The 20,548-nt window shown below is 41.6% G+C and overlaps 1 protein-coding gene and 1 pseudogene across 2 annotated transcripts in view; both read right to left on the bottom strand.

The window, feature by feature from the left end:
- The window catches only part of NR4A3 (nuclear receptor subfamily 4 group A member 3), a 35,704-nt gene extending 34,559 nt beyond the window's left edge, over positions 1-1,145 (bottom strand). For both annotated transcript variants that reach the window (XM_032418412.1, XM_032418413.1), the window contains exon 1: positions 726-1,145. The gene's annotated coding sequence lies outside the window, so the exon portion shown is untranslated. The remainder of the gene's footprint in view (positions 1-725) is intronic.
- Positions 1,146-11,018: 9,873 nt separating this feature from the next.
- On the bottom strand, positions 11,019-11,109 carry LOC116641441 (annotated as a pseudogene).
- Positions 11,110-20,548: the final 9,439 nt, after the last annotated feature.

Below are 20,548 nucleotides of genomic sequence, written 5' to 3'. Positions count from 1 at the left end.
AGGAACACCATCCCCACGCGTGTCCGGGCTCGGGAGTCGGCAATTACACCCGATTACCTCTGAAGGGAAAAGTGTACACGGGCAAGTAGGCTACGCCAGGCAGACGTGCCTAGTGGAGCCCCAGGCTCATTTCAATACAATAAGCCACATTCCTACAATTACACCCTCTTTCCAGAGATCGCCGGAGAGACTTTGCAAACTCCAACCACTGCTGCCCATGCCCCTTCCCTCCCAAGCTTCCTCCGAGTCAACCAGCTGGAAGTCACCATTAGGTATATTAACTTGGACCCACCGGAGCCCCTATTTTCAATCCTAGTTAAAAGGCAGGAAAATTACTGCCGTTCATCACCGGAGCTGCAACTCCCTGCCGCTGCTGCCGCCGCCGCCGCCGAGAGCATCATTACCATGACAACTAGAGCCGAAATACCCTGAATTACATCGCTGGAGCTGCTACTGAACAAATCCCGGTCCTCCTCTTTGTTAGAGGCTTTTCGCCTCTTCGGGTGGGGGGAGGAATCCCACGAGCTCCAGAGATCCCCGCGGGCCCGCTACAGGGGAAAAGTTTCAGATCAGAACCCACCGGGCCGCTCGGCGAGCGAAGCCAGAGCGAGGAGGCGAGGAGGAAAAAAACCCACACTCAAAGTTGTCAATTTCAGGAGCGACGCTTCCCAGCGCGCCAACTTTTTAGCAAGTCCCCCAATTAACTGGGCGAATCTCATACGTACTTGAGTGCTGTGGCGGTTCCGTCTTTAGAGCGAGTTTCTAGAGAGCTGCCCCGAAATCGGTACTGGGGGAGAGTCACAGCTGCTGTCCCGGAAGGGCTGCTGTGTACAAGCCCAGCGGCTCCCAGAGGTGGCGAGCGTCTGGCAGGGGATGCTGCGATCCCGACTCATGGGAGAGTGCCGGCGAGGGGTTCCGCAGGCGTCCTGGCTCCGGCCGCGACCAGGGGGGAGGATGCCGCCGCAGTTCCCACCTCCAAGGCCACCGCCGGCGCTGTCAGCGTTGCAAAGTGAGTCCGGGAGGGGCGTCCGGCTGCCGCGCGGCTCTGCACCGGCGAGGGCGCAGGGCGAGAGGGGTGTGAGCGCGCGGGAGAGAGTGGAGTGTGTGTGCGGAGCTTGTGTGCGCGCGTGTCCGTGTGTGCGAATGAGGGAGCGGGTGTGAGCTTGTCTGTGTGTGGGGAGCGGAGGAGGAGCAGGAGCTGGAGGGGTGGGGGGCGGGAGGCAGGAGACTCCGCTCTCCCGGCAGCGCGTTCGCTCGCTCTCTCGGCACGTCATTTATGCCACAGGAGCCCTAGCGGCCTCTCCATAGAGTGCCTGGAATGCGAGACGTCAATGTGACGCCATGGGACGCTACGTCACCCTCCTCCTCCCTCCCCTGGCCTAGCCGGTTCCGCGTGTGCGAGGGAGGGTATGTGTGTGTGTGTGCATGTGCGCGCGCGCGCGTTCCCCGACCATTCTCAGGGCTGCACAATGGAAACTGCGCGGCGCGGCCAGCCCTGGCAGGGGGGCCTTTTGAACCCGCGCCGCCAACCCCTTTGCAGCGGCGCAGCTCGCCAGGGCGCGAGTCGGCTAGAGGGTGCAACGGCCCGCCGGCGGGTCAGGCGGGACCGCCCAGCTGTCAGGCTCGGGTGGAGTAGAGTTGGAGGAGTGCGGCTGGCGCGACTCCGAGGCTGCCCCGAGGCATGGAGCCAGGGAGAGGGGGTAAGGGAGAGGACAGCTCTTCCGAAAGGGAAGGCTACGCCAGCCAGCTTCTCCGAGTGACCTGGCAGCGTGTGCAGGAGTCAGGCACCCGCCCGAAGACTCCCTGAGGTGCAGCTGCGCTTTCCTCAAGCAACAGTTCCAAAGCTGTTTAAGCCTCGCTGGCCCTCAGCCTCTAGGCTAATCCATCTCCTCCTCGCATCACTTGCTGAGTGCGTGTTTCGCACTGGGATGCAGATGGCTCCAGGAAGATAAGGTCTTATTTCATTATACTAAGGTGTGGATATCCTAACTGGACCCACTATAACCCAACTGAGTGCACATCCATCATCCACGTGCGCGCTGCAGCAGAAACTACTTACTGTGTGTAAAACAAACACACACGTGTTGAACAGCTGAGCGGGTCTGACTGTTGCAAATCATTCCCCCTTCCCCCCCCCCGCAGAAATGGAAATCTCAGCTCGCACTTTCACTTTTTGATGGTTGCCCCCCCCAATCTGCCAAATTAAATATTTCGAAATCAATCAACAGGATTTATTAGTCCCTCGCCATGGGATTTGCTCTGGTCTTCTGGGACACATTTGTCATGAAATGGTGTGCTGAAAGCCTGGGCGACTGTGTGAGGGAGAGCAGTTTCTTCCTGGAAATGATGAATTTAAGTGTGAATTTCTTGCTGCAAACAAAAACAAAAATTTATCAAAGTTAAAGTCTTCTAGTTCTAAAGTGCAGCTGAGTGAAAGCAACCTCTTCGAGACAGGAATTTTTGAGGAGAAAATATTTGAGTGCAACCACGCAGACAGGCATGGTCTCCATGTAGTCCGCTTAAATCAGATGCGACATTCTATTTCTTTGACATGTCCCAATGTTTGCGTGTGTCTGTGTGTGTGTGTGTGTGTGTGGCGCAGTGGGGGGAGGATCCCATTGTCGACAGCACACAGTTCAGAATCGAAGGTTCGAGTTAGCACCAGACACTTGAAAACAATAATATTATATATACGACAGGTATATTTCTTCGATTCCACTTCCACTCAGACAGGGTGGTGTGGAGAAGACCATGGGAGGATGCTCCGAAAATTGACCCCGCAGAGGGAACGGAGCCTCTGCACTGCTGCGGGTTCCAATCCAGTCTCGGAAGGAAGGAGGGCGCTGCTCCATTGTATCCATTCAAAGACTGGGGGGTGGGGGGAGCAGGACCTGGAGCCGCGCGGCGCTGACGCACAGGAGGCGCGTGATTGACGCAGGCGATGTTACTAAATTCGGCGGTTGGCCGGGCCCCGCCGCCGGCGCGCGCCGCAGATAACGGAGTAGGTTCCCCTCGGTCACCCCCGCCCCTTCTCCATTCAGTGCTGCGCGGGGCGGGGCGGGGCGGGGCGGAGCGGAGCGCGCGGGGCGGGGCGGGGCGCTGGGGGCGGGGCGGAGTGCGCGCGGCCGCGTCGGGATCCGGCCGAACCAAATATAGTCGAGCCTGGATATTTTTAGCCGGGCCTCGGGTGCGAGCCCGCCGCGTGAGGGGGCACCCTGACCCCGCCAGGAGGGCGGAGGGGGCGGGGGCGGAGTCGCCATCTTGGACCCGGCTCGACCCCGTCTAGTGGCCGGCGGCGCTGGGCCAGGCTCTGCGCAGGGGGTCGGGGTGAGTGGGTGTGAGCCTTGGGAGAGAGGGGGTGCGGGCTGTGACGGGAGAAGAGGGCGAGGCGCGGGCGAGGGAGCGGGGCGCGCGGCCCGCGGGGCGTGCGTGTGTCGGACGGCGAAAGCCGTCTGCCAACTTGCTGGGCAGTTCTGCCACCCGGCGGCCCGGCCAGCCCCGAGTCGCGTGGGGGCGGAGCCGCCCGCGGCCACCACTTCCTGAGAGCCGGGGATACCCCTCCCGGACGTCACGGAGGAGCCGAGGCGGCGGTGGCGGCCCGGGGCTCATCCTGCACTTGCATCACGGGTGCAGCAGCAGCTGCTCTGCTCCTTTGTGGCTTTTTCCCCTGTTGAGTAACTGCTTTGTTAACTGAAAATACCATGACGGGCCAGTGTGATCACCAGCTCAAGACCTCAAAGAAAGTGAAGCTGTCAGGCAAGAAGAGGGAGACTCCCCTACCCGGCTGCGATGGTATCTGGTGGGTGGGTGTGTAGAGAAGCACTTGACAGTTTCCACGTATTACTTCTTGCCTAATTTTTCACCCCCAAGAAGGTTTAAAAATACTTTTATTTCCATGCTGTAAAAATTTCATGTGTTCTGCACCCCACCCATTCCCTCTTCAATTTGAAATCTCACGCAGAACTGGAATCATTGTAAAGCAGGAACCCTAAAATTAGGTACAGTTTTTAGGAAACAGGACATCTTTTAATGAATTTATTGAATAAACTCCATTTTCTAAATGTTAATATAAAAGGTCCTTGCCCACTCAACGTAGTTGTAAAGCTACTAAGTTTGTTCATATGAATTGGGCTCCTCCAGTGACAGTTTTAAACCTGTATGCTTGTTTACCTTAAAAAAAAAATCCATCCCTGGCCAAATATCTCCAGGTAAAAGCATTTCTTTCTTTGAGTGGATGTGTCTTTCTGGACGTCTGTATTGGTTGATTCTGTGCTTTTCCCCCACCCCTTGCCTCGTTTACATCCTTTCCTTCCTGAATATCAGGTCACCAATCTTCGTTCCTTGACTGCTGTTGGGCTGAGGGCTGTTGTCTGATTGCGCTGAGCCAATCAGCTGGCTTAGTGCTCTTCTGGGTAGGAAGCTGGACTGACTGTTACAGAGGTTCCAGTAGTCACTGATAAGTGGCAACATTTTTGCACTCAAATGGAAAGTCATGGAAGCAGAGACAAGGCTCTCTTGCAATCTGGGACCCTATCCTCTCCTTAATCCTAGGTCCCTAAACCTATGCAATTCCTCAAAATGAATCATTCTCTTTTCTTTTTCAAATTACTCTCTATTGTTCTATACCTTTTCATAAGTTTTGTTTACTAGAAATCACACATAATAGTCTGTAAGGTATATGTAATATGACTTTCAGTAATCTAAATTACCTTTTTGATGACTATTTTGGATTAAATGAAACTTAGTACTTTATAATGAATGTTCTTCTTTTGGGAAATCAAATAGAATAAGACTACCTTAATCTGTGAAATGTTGAAAACTTACCTGGTTTGGTCATTTTTCTACAAGAGGGACATTCACGTGTGGCCTAGTTTACACACACAAAGCAAAGAAAGCAGTTAGTTTCTGTTTTCATGATACTTATGGCAGCCAATCTGTTAAAAACTCTCTATGAAGTAACTATTATAAATTCACTGGATCATAAATAACCTTTCATTTTGTTTCAGTTTCGTAGGTGTAGTCTGCAAGAAGAGTGCTCTTTCTCTTGGAAAATAAAATATGAAATTTGGGGGGAAATTTATTGTGTGTGATACAAAACAATTGCTTTAACAAAGCGTGATTTTAAAAATTGCTTTAAATGCTCTTCTGATTAAGCAATGACATATAATGTTGATTTTGCTAATACACAAAGAATGAGGATGAGTCTTATTAATGCGAAGATTGGGTAAAGAAAGGTGAAATAAAAATCCAAGCCAAAAGTTGTTACCTAAGGTGAAAATAGGAAGGGAAAATGAAAGAATTGTGTGATTGCAAGTCTCTAGAATCACTGTAGAAGTTCTATGTTATATATGCATATATATGTGCATATATAAAAAATATAGAAAATATAAATATATAAAATTTGGTAACTGCAGCTGACGTTGACTTACAAACTGAAGTGTTCTGGGCTCAGGAACATGGGACTACTGTAGTAATTTTCTGTCTGATCTGCCTGCATACCATGTCTTCCATATCAATTCTATTGTTGCTCAGAAGTCTTCAGCAGCTGGATATTGTCTTCAAAGTAAAACCCGAAAGTCTCCACATCCTGGCTTCTTTACTTCCACAGAATTTCCCCATTCTAGTCAAACTGTTATCTTTACTGTTCTTCAAACATCTTTTCACCCTCCCACATTTGTTCATAGTTTTCCTTTGTATGACATTCCCTTCTTCCCCTTCTTCCTGCTTATTGAAATCTTATCTTTCCTGTAAAACTAGCTCAAGAAACGAACTTGGATTATGCTTTAGTCTTTTATAGAGTTCTTATTTTACTGCTTTCTTTTTCTGCTTTAGTGTCCATAGTTTATTCCCCTGTCAAAGTATAAGCTTCAGAAACATGCTTCACATATCTTTGAAATTTCGGTGGCACCTAAGTTTAACATGGATAGTAAATATCCATAAAATATTTCCCCCTTCTAAATTTGAATATAAATAGAGAGCAGCCATAATATAAGTAACAAATTATATGGATTAGGAGATTCTTGGCATGAATGGATGTAAATGAGATCATATGTCAGTTGTTTTCTTTAACTTCAACTTTTGACTCTCCTGATTGAAGATACCTTGTCAAGGTACCTGTCACAAGCCCAGACAGTTGCATGGTGATACAAGGAAATTGCAGTTTGGCTTGTACCTCTGCGTAGGAAGATTTGCTTTGATTTTTTTTTCCTGACTGACTTTGGTTTGATTCTTATTCTACCCTCTTCTCCCTCTATCTGCACTTTCTCTTACGCTGCTTTTTCTCAGTGATGAACTAGATGCTGTAGGCTAGGAAATGTAATGTCATTCTTCTTTTTTTTTTTTTTTTAAAGATTTTATTTATTTATTTGACAGAGAGAGACACAGTGAGAGAGGGAACATAAGCAGGGGGAGTGGGAGAGGGAGAAGCAGGCTTCCCGCTGAGCAGGGAGCCTGACACGGGGCTCGATCCCAGGACCCTGGGATCATGACCTGAACAAAAGTCAGATGCTTAATGACTGAGCCACCCAGGCGCCCTGTCATTCTTCTTTTGGAAAAATTTCTTAAGGTTTAGAAAACTGAGAACTCTAACATCTGTGTATAATGAATTAAATATAAAAATTTCTTAATTTCCTACCTTTTCCAAAATATATTTAACTAGATTTGTATGGCACTATATATATGCTGAAGTAAATTAGGCAAGGAGATTTTGGAATTAACATTTGTTGGAAGTTTTAGAGAGAGGCCCATGTGACAGAATATTAAAATTTACTTTAAAAGGAAGAAGCAATATAATAGATCAGGGAAGACTTTCTGTGTTATGGAAGATTTTAGAAAGAGTATAAACTGACAAAGATTATTTAATAGTATAAGTGCTGATAATATTTTAAAATCTCATTAATTTTTTTTTTTTCCATTAGTAAATAACAGGTTTGCAGTGTGGTTAAAAAGAGTTTATTTATTAGTCATGTTTTCCCCAGTTGCTGGTAAACTCTGGAAGACCACAGTGATTTGGGGGAGAAAAGTTACTACTCCTGTGTGATCAATCAATTCAGGATACCATGTATACCTATAAAATAAGATCTTCATTTTAGGTAGAAATGATAGATGAAGTTAATATTTCTTTCCAACTATAACCACATAACCCTTTTTCTTATTACCCAACTCTGAAAAAAAAAATGATTTCCTCACATGTACTTCAGTTGCTTCAGCATATTCTCCGAGAGTGAGATGCTGTATTTCACAGAGAGCATTAGATTGCTTCTCAGAGGCCTGGGTCTGGCTTTGCTGCCATGAAGCTGCCCAACTTTGGGTAAGTTTATTAAGCTTTTTTGGGAGCCTTAATATTATTATGTATAAAATGACATTGCTGGGCTCACTATATGACCTTTCAGGATCTTTTAGGTTCTTTTTTTTTTTTTAATTTTTAAATTAAAAATTTTTTTTTTTAAGATTTTGTTTATTTGACAGAGAGAGAGCGAGAGAGGGAACACAAGCAGGGGAAGTGGGAGAGGGAGAAACAGGCTTTCCGCCGAGCAGGGAGCCCGATGCGGGGCTTGATCCCAGGACCCTGAGATCATGACCTGATCCGAAGGCAGACACTTAATGACCGAGCCACCCAGGCGCCCCTCTTTTAGGTTCTAAAGTTGAATGCGTTTTTAGGCCAGTTAAGTATTGCGAATCATGAGCCAGCTCTGGTCTGGTCTCCTGTCACTACCTGATTGCTGTAGTCAGTAGGCTCAATAACTTTTGTATATAATGTGTGTTCATAATAGTAATATTCTCAGTGATGAACTAGATGCTGTAGGCTATTCAACTGCTTTGGCCTGCTTGATAATAGCCATTGAGTGGGATCTTGGTAGCCTGAGAGAGTTAATGTACTGCTAGAATCACAGCCTTCTCTTATCCATAAAGTAGAAACAAGCAGAAACCTGGATAGTCCAAAAGTCATTTTATATTTAGCTATGGAGTTTGTTTTTGTACATTCATTTGAATATGGATGAGTAGCAAATTGACTTCATACAAATTAATAAACTTCCATTGGAATGGATAGTGTTGTTTGTTTCAGTTCTTTTCTGATCTTCACTGCATGCTAGGCACAAACCATTTCTTCTTAGAAGTAGCAGCCAAGGAATAACTGTCCTTTTCACTTTTTTGTGGAGAATGACTGGTGTTGGTGGGGTTGTAAGTCTTTCTATCTCTTTGTAGAGTGTAAGTAGATAGGGTGAAATATTAAGAAGGCTGGTCAAAAGGAAAGTACCAAGTAGGTATTAGGCTGAAAAAATATTAGCACATCAGGCAGAAAGAATACAATAAATTCTGTTTGCAAACTTGTTACATTTGCAGTTGGATATATCTTTATGGATAAATAAGAGCCGACTTCATAGGCTTTGAGAAATACCTGCATTTTAACACATTGCAGGTTTATGTATTATCTGAGGTTTGGAAAGTAAAAACATGGTTTGCCCATTAATTTAGAGCTATTTTTTAAATGCCTGTTCTACATATTTAGGTATCTGGTTTCCTGCTTAGATCATGTAATTAGTAACTGATTCTGATTTTTTTACCATAATACATTTTCCAGTATTTATTCCGCATGTTTATAGTTCACTACTGGAAAAATTCCTCCCTGACATCTGTTCTGAATTAGTTCTGTTTTCCAGTTATGTTTTCCTGTTTTATTGATTGTAGTGATGAGAATAGAAAGCTGTATTTTAAAAATTTATCCTATTGAAGTTTAGTAAAATTGAAACAAACTTCCTCAATATTTCTAATTTCTGAGAATGATTGTCTTATTTTATTTTATTTTTTAAAGATTTTATTGATTTATGAGAGAGAGAGAGAATGAGCAGTGGGGAGGGGCAGAGGGAGAGGGAGAAGCAGGCTCCCCGCTGAGCAGAGAGCCCAATGTGGGGCTCGATCCCAGGACCCCAAGATCACAACCTGAGCTGAAGGCAGACGCTTAACTGACTGAGCCACCCAGGTGCCCCGATTGTCTTATTTTAAATTCACATGTTAAGTCACTATTTTCACTCTTTTAAGACAATAGAATAAGTTGGATAAAAATTGAAATCCATTTACCACAGTTTCATAGCATTTTATAGCTGTCAGTTGACTTTTTAGTGACTTTTTCATATTTCAGAAAATTTTTTAAGAGAAGCTTCTATTATCTCAAAATCTGTTAAAATATCTTTTTAAAAATTATCTCCGAGATACTTATTTTGGGGGAATGAATTTATTGAGCACTTAGAGCAGTTCTTGGCACAGAGTAGGTGCTCTGTAAACATTTGATGAATGAATGAAAGCAGTTTTCAGGAATTTTATTCAAAACATTCTGTTTTCTTTATCCTAACCACCTTGTGGCCTTAACTAGCTTTTTTTTTTTTTTTTTTTTTTTTAATAAAGATTTATTTATTTATTTATTTGAGAGAGAGAGAATGAGAGAGCAAACACATGAGAGGGGGGAGGGTCAGAGGGAGAAGCAGACTCCCTGCCGAGCAGGGAGCCCGATGCGGGACTCGATCCCGGGACTCCAGGATCATGACCCGAGCCGAAGGCAGTCGCTTAACCAACTGAGCCACCCAGGCGCCCCTTAACTAGCTTTTAACTAGAAAACTCTGAGAGAGTTTTCCTTGGAGTTTAGGCGTAAGAGAGCAGCAGAGGAGCCCTGCTGCCCATCGCTGTGCCGCTGCCCCTGCACTGCCCTGGCTCACGGTGGAGCTAGTCGACAGAGACTTCCAGTTGCCCAGATTGAGGACCGTACGCCCTGAGTTCTACCACTCTGTGACATGCATTTGAACTAAGAACCAATTCAGTACCCTAAGAAATTGTACCACCTTTTGATGTCAACTACCCCTAAGAATTAATCTCTGGCTTGCCTATTTTGATGTGTCTCTTTTACTATGGTGATTTCACAAGATTGTGCTCTTCTCTCTTTTCTTCACCATCTCTGCCCTGGGCATAAGCAACCTGTTCATCAGTGAGTTCTTCACATCTAGTCATCAGGTTTCCAACCGTAACCCTCACTTTGCTTTTCAGTTCTGGATGCTGCTGTTTAAGGCCTCCCCACGTGCACAGTCACTTGTCTGCCATCTATAGCACCCACAGACTGAGGGGCCCAAATGTAGAGTATTTCGTAGATGTAACTTGAATTTTATCTACTAAACATTTACTATATTAAGCATTTTAAGTTTTAACTTTTGAAAAGGTAATGCATTCACTTGATTCAAACAACAAAATGTTTAGAAATGAAAATTTCCCTTCCACCCTGTTCCCCATCTATTCAACTCCCATCCTTCCAGAATTTTTAAATACATATTCAAGCCACTACAAATATAAATTCTGTTTTTCTCTTTTATATAAGTAGAAGCTTATATGTATTATTCTCCCTTTGTCACTTAACAGTGTATCTTGGAGTTCTTTCCATAACAGTGGGAAAATATCCCAGATATATTTCTTTTTTTTTTTTTTTTTTGAGAGGGGGAAGGGCAGACAGAGAGGGGGGAGGGAGAGAATCTTAAGCAGGCTCCACGCCCAGCACAGAGCCCGATGCAGGGTTCGATCTCACGACCCTGAGATCATGACCTGAGCCAGAATCAAAAGTTGGATGCTTAGCTGACTGAGCCACCCAGGCACCCCCAGATATATTTCACTTTAATAATACATTTTGGAAATCTGTTCCACATCATTGTGTGGATATAGCATCATTTTTTTTTAATGAGTCCCATATTGATGGGCATTTGGGAAATTTTCAGTCTTCTGCTATTAGAAACAATACTGCAGTAAGTACTTTTGTTACATAGATTATTTCATACTGGTATAAATGTATTTATAGGGTAAATTCTTAAAAGTGCAATTGTTGACCAAAGAGTATATCTCATTGTAGTTTAATAGGTACTACCAAATTGCCCTCCGTAGAGTTTGTACAATGTACACCTCCACCAGAAATATATGGGAGTGCCTTGTTACCCATATTCTTGCCCACAAAATGTATTATTGAGCTTTTGGATTTTTTCCAATCTGATAGGTGAAAAATGTTATCTTGGTGTAGTTTTAGTTTCTATTTCTCTTATGATACTACACTTGATCTTAGCCAAAAGGCTGAGAAGCGATCTATTTCTCTTATGAATGAATTTGAATACCTTTTCATATATTTAGGAGCCATTTGTATTTCATTTTTTGTGAAGTGTGTCTTTAATCCTTTGCCCTTCTTGGGCGGGGGTGGGGGGTTCGTTTAGAAACCACCTTGTAGCTGATGTGTATAATATTTGCCCTTTGTAATATGAGTTGCAACATGCCCCCCCATTATCTTTGTTTATGATGTTTTTGTTAAGTAGATTTTTTTCTGAAATGTAGTTGAATTTGTTAGTCTTTTATGACTTCTGGATTTTGGGTCATAGTTAGGAAAGCCTGCCCCACTACAAGGTTATGAAAGAATTCTCTCACATTGTTTTCTACTGTTTTTGTGGTTTCTATTTTACACTTAAGTTTTTGCTCATTTTTCTTGGTGTATGGTGTGATGGGTGGGTCCAACTTCATTTTTCTCCAGATGGCTACTCAGTTGCCCCAACAGCATTTGTGAATAGTCCATCTCCATGTTGTTCTGCTTCTTACCAAAACTGAGACTGATTTATCTACCTTTTTTTCACACCTACTTTGTTGCGATTGAATATAAATACAGTTCTCTGTTATCCCTCCTATAGGATACCTTTTTTTTTTTTTTTTTTTAATGGCAATGATGTCTTTCACCCTCCTGCCTCCCTGTTTACCTCAACACCAACAGCCTGGCAGCCAGTTAATATTTGAGTGAATACAGGCTGCTCAGAAAGCTCTCCAGGATTTTCCATTGAACAACAAGTGGCTAAAAAGAAATCCTAACTACAATCAGGTTCCTTTGAAGACTTCAAACTAGAGATGTCCTCTAGCTCTTTCTAGCCATATTGACCAGCTATTGTAGAAGCTGAAGTCCACTACCTGAGTCCTTCACTCCTAAGACAATGCAATTGGGATTGCTTCTGTCTGTGCAAATTCCTATCATCTGCCATCTCTACTTTGTCTGACAGTATGGGATATTACCTTCCATAATTTGGAATGGGAACCATAATATGTCAAAACACTGGTTTGGATCCTCCTTCATGCAGTGGCTAGCTCCAGAACCTCATTTACTGGGAAAGTGATTGTGGAATGATTTGGGGGAACATTTGTCTTCAATTTGAACCCCAGGCAGATTAGGTTTTTTCATAGGGAACCTGGGGGAAAGCTTTAGCATTGTCTACTCTGGGGAGAGAATTCAAGCAGGTAGGTGAAACTCAATTAACTTGGTATCCTTACTAGCACTTACTAAGCTACTTGGGTTAGTTTTACAGCTCCTTGATAAAAGATTTCCTTCTACTTTTGAACCATTGCACTACGTTATTTTTTTTCATACTTGTCCAGGCCGTCTTGCTTGTTCTTTATTACTGAAGGGATCCTGTTTCTTATCTCTGCCTTTAGACTTTCCCCTGATGCTGGTAGTATGTTCTTTGTCCAATACCAGTTTGACTTAAAAGTTATTTTGGCCCAAACCAATTTTGGCCAAATACAATTAGGTGAAAGCAAACTGGCCAACTGGCAATTTGGGTAAAAAAATGATTTGACTTAAAAAAATATGCTAATTTACCAAGTTTTTGAGTAGTGGTAATTTCAGAGTATTATGGGGGTGATTAAATATGTTTGATTCTTTTTTTTAGGGATTTTTTTTCTAATTTTTCTTCTTTTATATTTCAAATTAATTTTCAGCTACAAGAATACTTTGTTGCTTCTGATATCAAAAAGTTAAAACAACCTTGCTTCCCAGCCATAGGAGACTAGTTGGACAAGCTTGATCTTAACTACAAGGCAGTTAGAAGTTAATTGGAACAACCAAAACATCAAACGATAAGATAAAAACATATTTCCTTTATTTTTTGCCCCCTCATTAAGAAGGCAGGGTATGTGCAGTACAGGACACTCAGAAAAATGTAGATAAGGAATAGAAGGACAAAAGAAAAAAGCCATAAGTTAAATCATCCCAGAACAACCACTGTTGTCCTTCCCTGTCTTTTTAGATGCATCTTACACGCATAAACTCTGCATATTGTTTGCAATCTGTCATTATTTAAGGATCCTTCACTTATTGATTAGTCCACCTTTGCCCTGGATTAGGTTTTAGTTCTTTTCTGGTTTTTGTCTGGCAACTGTGGACTCATCCATTTTAACTGGGAATAGATGGCCATTTTTCCATCTGTCCCTCAATCCTGCCTAGGCCTACATCCAGACTGGGCCCCAAAAACCCTCTGCTTCCTTTAAGTGAGACAGTTTGTAAGTGAAGCCATTCTGCCAAGCCTTTCTATGGACTTACAAAAGGGGTCAGTTTTTAGAATTCCTGTGGAACTGATTATATATAAAGTAAATTTTGGAGTTCATGCCTGATGTATATTATATGTGTATATATACATATATGTGTGTGTGTGTGTGTGTGTATGTAAGTTACACGGGGAGAATGATGAGAGGGGAGAAGGTAGATTGGATCCCCACTAAAATAAAAAAGGCATTACAACAGAGAAATCCACCATCATTGGAGGAGAATTATTTAAAGAGATTTTCTCTAAATGGGGGTTGACAGATATACTCAGGATATGCCCAAACCCAAGTCCATGGAAAATAAGATATCATTAATGAGTCATGTCACTATTTTTCACTGGCTCCAAACTCAGCTTTGGATCTGTCTTGAAGTAGGGTTCTAGATAGCTGTCTCTACTGGAGTAGGTGTGGGACACAAACCTATTTACCATTCTTGTTCTAAAATGTTGCATTAAAAATTTTAAAAAATAGTGGATCAAACAGGAAAGTTTTAATAAAATGTTTTATATCTGATGAATAAGTTTTATGATGATAAATATGAGATGTGAGCAAGGAATAATTATCTGAGTCTCAGGCAAAGCACATGCCTCATAGTTATGATCATGGAAGCAGCATAATTCAATTACAGTTTTGTTCTGGAGTGAAAACAATGTCACAGTAATATCATCATTATAAATTGCCCATGGTATGGTCATGGTGATTGACTCTTCAGCATTCATTCTACCCCAAATGATTAGTCTAAGCAATTATAGTTGATCCCATTTCCTTTGCAGTGAAGGGTTAGGAATGGCCTGTAACCTATTCTGGCCAATGAGATGTGAAAGGAAGTCTGGAGGAGGGCCAGAGTGCTTCTGGGAAAGAGTTTCTTGTCTGTAAAAAGAGATAAAAGAAAGAGATGGTACCTCTTCTTCCTCTGATGATGTTATGTGTGAATATGTTGGCTAGAACTGCTCAGGCCGTCTTAGGACAATGAGAGAAACTAGCTTTGGATGAAGCTCATCTAAAAGGTGGCAGAATGAGAGAAGAAATCTGAGTCTTCGATGACCTTAACTGAATTGCTGATTGTACTGTACTGTACTTGGTCTGATCTACCTCTGAACTTCTAGTTCTGTGAGATAATACAGTTCCTTATTGTGTAAGCCAGCATGATCTGGGATTTTGTCACTTGCAGCCAGAAGCATTCTGAGTGGTGTACCAGCAGTTTCACATCAGATGGATTTGATTTTATTATGACAGATTTGCTTTTATCAGAGCTCTTCCCTCCCCTGTCTTCTGGCTTCATAAAGTGCGTGCAGATTCTGACAAGCCAGTGCTTGTGTCAGTCTTCTCTACAGGGCTCTGCCTCAGACCAGAGGTCTTCACAGAAAGCAGTAAAGAACTGGTCTATTTTCTCATCTCCTGTCTTACTCATGGCATAAACTAGCACCAGAAATGTCTAGGGGTCAGGGTACTTGAGTCTTCATTATGGCTTTACTATTTGGCACCTGTAATCTTGGGCAAGTCACTTGAAAACATTGAGTTTCTTCTTTGAAATTGGTTAATAATTGTCTTTTTTTCCCCATAGTATTATTGTGATTCAAATGAAATCATGTGAATATGGCAAATAAAAAACCCCTGTTTTTAAAAAACGAATACTCAGGCTTGGTTGGATTTTCTGATTATTTTCCAGTGAACTAATGTCAAAGTCTCTAGAATCAGCTCTGTGTAGCTTGTTATTAGTCCGTCAAAAGGCAAGGAAGTGTGGTATTGGGCATAATAATACAAATAATTAGGGATTGAAGTTGATATTTTAGTGGCAACTTATAGCCTGAAATAAAATGAAGGGACCACACAATATGAAGGAGAAATAAAGGTCAGAATGTTTATCTTGAGGCTTATTTCTAGTTCAACCAGAAATTCTGGTGAGCCAAATTAGGGGGAAGAGAAACCAATAGAAGAAACACCCCCCTCTAGTGGCGAGGGGCCAGATTCTAAACTTTGGTTGCTAAGATGGGTGATTGGGGGAATGGATGGCTTTTTAGGATGTTTTTTAAGTTTCTTTCTTTCTTTCTTTTTTTTTTTAAAGTTTTATTATTAAGTAATCTCTATACCCACCATGGGGCTCCAACTTACAGCCCTGAGATCAAGAGTCACATGCTCTACAGACTGAGCCAGCCAGGCACGATGTTTTTTTAAGTTTCTTAAGAAGACTTCGAGGATCTAGAGTTAGAACTTTTAAGGAAGATATTCCTTGTCAGGGGAGTTAACACATTTCACAGAATATGTAGTATTTTGGCAGTTTCATGTGGAATTGATTAAAAAATGTGGAGGCTACAGTTGGAAGAGGCTTACAGTTTACTTTTTTGTAGGCCATTTAGAGATCATGAAAATTAGGAGACTGTTGTTACTAAATTTCTTACTGATCTGAGATGATGCAGTAAGTACCTTTATAAATCCATTTGTAGGGGGATAAAGCCTATATTTAAATTTACGGATAATGCCATATGGTAATATTCACCTATATACACAAAATAATGGCTATGGATTTCCAAGGATAATTTTTGATTTGAAATTTTTTAGTGACCATCCTGAGAACTGGATGCTTAGCATGCGTATTGGAGGTGATTTAATTGCTCCCTATGAAAAGGTAGTGAAGTTAGGTATATTAAAATAATGTAGTACTCACAATTCAGTGGCTTGGTAGGAACACCTAAAGCATTCTTGAAGGACATCTCATTTTAAGGATGTATGTTGTTGATGAAAATAATAGCAAGTGATTATTACATTTACAAATCTCAAAGTCCATTGACGTTTTTATTGTTCAACTGGTTTTTAGGAAGAATTCTTTTACATTTACTTAAAGATCTCTGAAGCGGCAACATTTCAGACGATAAAATTTTTATGGTACTCTGGGTTAGATCTAAGGAAGATTTGAATGCCATTCAACTCCAGTATAGAATAGAATGATTAAGACACAAGAAAATAAATTCTGGTACAAGATTGCATTATCAAAGTACCATTTTAAAAAAATTTTTAATGTCAAACTTCCTTGCCCTGAAGGAAAGATATTTGCAGCTTGCCGTAGAACCAACCTCTCAATAATTTAGAATGTATTTGAAGATGTTTTATGTAAAATAAAAATGGAAAAATTCACTAGAAAATATAAACTTATACATGGATAAAGTAAGATTATAGAGTTATGAAATTAACTTTTGTACATAACTTGTGGAAGTAATATCCTTAGTTTATGGTTATACTTCATAAATATACTTCATTTTAGGAAAGAAGAACTAGGTCTGGCAGTAGATCAGGATCTACCTATTGGGGAAAACCAGAATAGGAGGAAGAGGTTATTAATGGTTCACTCTTTGCTGAGAAAAATTCAGTATGGGATAATTAAGGTCAGCTAGAGAAAGAATTATGATTATGTTAAGTGAGTTCACAGATATTGTTGAAGGCAAATCAGCTAGAACTGATTTGTTAATATATATGGGGCAATAAACCAATTAGATGGTCTCTTTACTAAATTAGTATGACAGTGGTAGAAGGTATCTGGAGGGAAATAAAATAGATGATAGGGTTAGTGGTAATTAGACCTTCATTAAATCCTAGCACTAAAGAGGTGTACCATGTATATTAGTGATAGCTTAATTCTATAAATAAAATTTGGTATTAAGAATTGATAGAATGTTGGCATTGTTAAAATTAGGCAAGTATTGATTTGCATGAAGGGTTGCAGCAAGTGGTTTTGAATGAAGAGCCTAGGCTCCAAACCTCATTTGGAATTCCAGATAAAGTATAATAATAATAATATCAATAATACATCTTTGCTTAGAATTTTACAGTATTCTGAGTGTTTTCACAGACATGATTTCATTTTAGTCTTGGGGGATAGTAGCACAGGTCTGATTATCCCATTTTTACTAAAAAGGCAATGGAGGCTCCAGGAGCCTAAGGGACTTGCTAAGGAGCAAATAGGGACTAACTGCCAGGTGTGGGACTTGAACCCAGGGTTCCTTACCAGGATGCCTCTGTTCACTCTGTCCTGGGGTAACCAATGATCACAGACTGAGGGGTATCAACAACAGAAATGTACTTTCCCACAGTCTGGGAGGCCAGAAGTCTGAAAGGTTCTTGGCCTCCCAGCTTCTGCTGGCTGCTGGCATTCCTTGCCTGGTTGCCTCACTCCAAGCTCTGCCTCTGTGTTCTCATAGCTTCCTTCTTTTCTGCTCTGTGTCTTTTCCTCTTCTGTGTCCTTTCTCGGAAAAGGACTTTTATAAGGTCTGACTTTAAGACTCCACTTGTCATTAGATTTAGGGCACACCTAGATAAGCCAGATACTTTCCTCATCTTAAGATCCTTAATTACACCTGCAAAGGCCCTTTATTTAAATAAGGTAATATTCACAGGTTCTAGGTAATAGGGCACGAGCATATCTTTTCAGTGGCCACCATTCAACCCACTACATTCATTATATGCAATTTAATTCTATATCTTCCTTTTGGATTGAAGAAATAATCTTCCATCTGAAGATAGGTAGTGGACTAGGGAATTTTTAGCTAGCATCTAGAGAGGAACATTTAAAATATTTCTGGTTGGTGCTAAGTGCTTACTAAGTAGAATTGAACTAATTAATACAAGAGTTCCACCAAATTGTTATGCTAGCTTTTGCATTCACAGAACTGTAAGAAATGAGACAAATTAAGTTAAAGTAACATTCAACTATTCATGATTAACTATTGAAAGTTGATTTTTTGGGTGCCTGGATGGCTCAGTCGTTAAGCATCTGCCTTTGGCTCAGGTCATGATCCCAGGGCCCTGGGATCGAGCCCCACATCGGGCTCCCTGCTCAGCAGGTCCCACTCCCCCTGCTTATGTTCCTTCTTTTGCTGTGTCTCTCTCTGTCAAATAAATAAATAAAATCTTAAAAAAAAAAGTTGATTTTTTGTTTTTGTTTCTTGTGTAATTGGGTAGAAGAGGTGTGTGTGTGTTTTAAATTTTTTAAATGACCTTAGTATAATCAGTTTCTTATATCACATGGGCATTTGAATTTGGGTCATATAAATCAAGATTCATGTATGTAAACTCTTTGAGGGAAGGGACTTGATGTGTCTTATTCACAGTCAGATCCCCAGTATATTGCTTCACACATGACATAGATGTGCCCAAACAATTTGCTGAATGAATGAAATAACTTTTTTATGACACCCAAATCAGGTAGCCACAAATCCCATACTAGTTCACTTTTTGGAGGGTCCTGCGTGGCAGTAACAATAAGATCTATTCATTGTAGGAGAGTCCTCAGTGACTGAAGAGATGCCACTGTGAGTCCATTTACTCCTGACAGAGCCTACAACGTTTTCATCTCTGATAATCTTTAGCTCCAGGCTGAAAAAAAACTGTCATCCTTGCCTTGCTCACATTAATAAAAATTAATGAATGAGATTCTTTCTGCCCATCAGTTCTCACTTGCATGAGCTCAGGTAACATTAGAGGCAGTAGAGGGGCTCATCCTGCAGCTTTTCAGATCATTAGTGCTAAACTTTAAGCTCTGGGGAGGGTTCAGGCTCTTGCCTTCTCAAAAGTCTACATAGTTTTCACTCTCTGATACAGCGTTCAGTATTAACAGGTCAAAGTCCAGTGATTATAATTAACTATGTGCTGGACTCCTCCATGTATTATCTCAACTACTGCTTCCAGCCAACCTTAGAAGTTAAGTACTGTCATCATCCTTGTTTTACAGAAGCACAAAGAAGTTAAGTAACTTAACCAGGTGCACACCAAGATTCGAAGCCAGGTAGTCTTACTTCAGAGCCTCTGTGCTTAGCTGTGTCCCAGTGCCAGCCTCATGCTCATTCGTTTGTAAGTAACCTGTTCTTTCTTTTTTGAAAGTTTATATTTTTTCTTTATTAAACTGGAGAAATTTTGCCAGGATATATCTAAGTGCCTTTTTTCATTTATCCTGCCTGGCATGCAGTCAGTGCTTTCAATCTAACAACTCAAGTCTCCTCCTGAGGGAAGTTTTCTTGCACTATGTTTTGATTATTGCTTTCTCCAATGTGGTCCCTCTTGAATTTCTTTTATTTGCAATTAGGCCTCCTAGACCTGCCCTCTAGTTCTCTTTTCTTTTCATTCAGGAATTCCATTTCTTTTATTTTTGATCTGGGTAGTGCGATACCTCATTCACTTGCATTTCCAGGTAACAGTTACTCTTTAATTCCTCAATTGAAATGTGAAATTATGAATCATTTAAAGAATTTCCCAGTCTATTATTTTTTTCTTGGTTATTCCTTTACATCCAACAGCACATAAAAATATCATAACCAAGGGGCTTCTGGGTGGCTCAGTCAGTTAAGTGTCTGCCTTGGGCTCAGGTCATGATCTCAGGGTCCGGGATTGAGTCCGCATCAGGCTCCCTGCTCAGCGGGGAGTCTGCTGCTCCCTCTGCCCTTCACCCTGCTCCCGCTCTCTCTCACTGTCTCTCTCTCACTGTCTCTCTCTCTCTCTCAAATGAATAAAATCTTTAAAAAAAATATCATAACCAAGTAAACACTGTTTATTTCAGATATATAAGGCTGTTTCAACATTAGAAAATACTAATTTAATGTATCACCTTATTAGATCAAAGGAAATAAATTTTAGGATTATTTCCACAGATATTACAGTGGTATTTGATAAATTCATTTGTGATAAAACAAAGAAATAAAAAACAGTTCTTGGTAATCCAGGAGATGATACGTTCCTAATAGTCATTGTCATACTTAACATTGAAATACTTAAGGAATATTTTCTAAATGTGTCCTTTGAACTGTGGATCTGGGTTTTTTTTTAAGTTTTATTTCATTGATGTATATTTATATATTTTACCAATACCATGTTGTCTTAATTGCTTAGTTTTTTGTTTTTGTTTTTAGAGTGCACACACACCAGCGTGAGGGTAGGGAGGGGCAGAGGGAGAGAGAGAGAGAGAATTTTTTTTTTAAAAAGATTTTATTTATTCATGAGAGACAGAGAGAGAGAGAGAGAGAGGCAGAGGGAGAAGCAGGCTCCCAAGGAGCAGGGAGCCCGATGTAGGACTCAGTCCCAGGACTCTGGGATCATGACCTGAGCCGAAGGCAGACGCTTAACCATCTGAGCCACCCAGGCACCTGAGAGAGAGAGAATCTAACCAGGCTCCACGCCTAGCATGGAA

Source organism: Phoca vitulina, unplaced genomic scaffold, assembly GCF_004348235.1.
Source record: "Phoca vitulina isolate PV1807 unplaced genomic scaffold, GSC_HSeal_1.0 scaffold21, whole genome shotgun sequence".
NCBI classification, from domain to species: Eukaryota; Metazoa; Chordata; class Mammalia; order Carnivora; family Phocidae; genus Phoca; species Phoca vitulina.
This window is presented reverse-complemented; position numbering and strand designations above follow the sequence as displayed.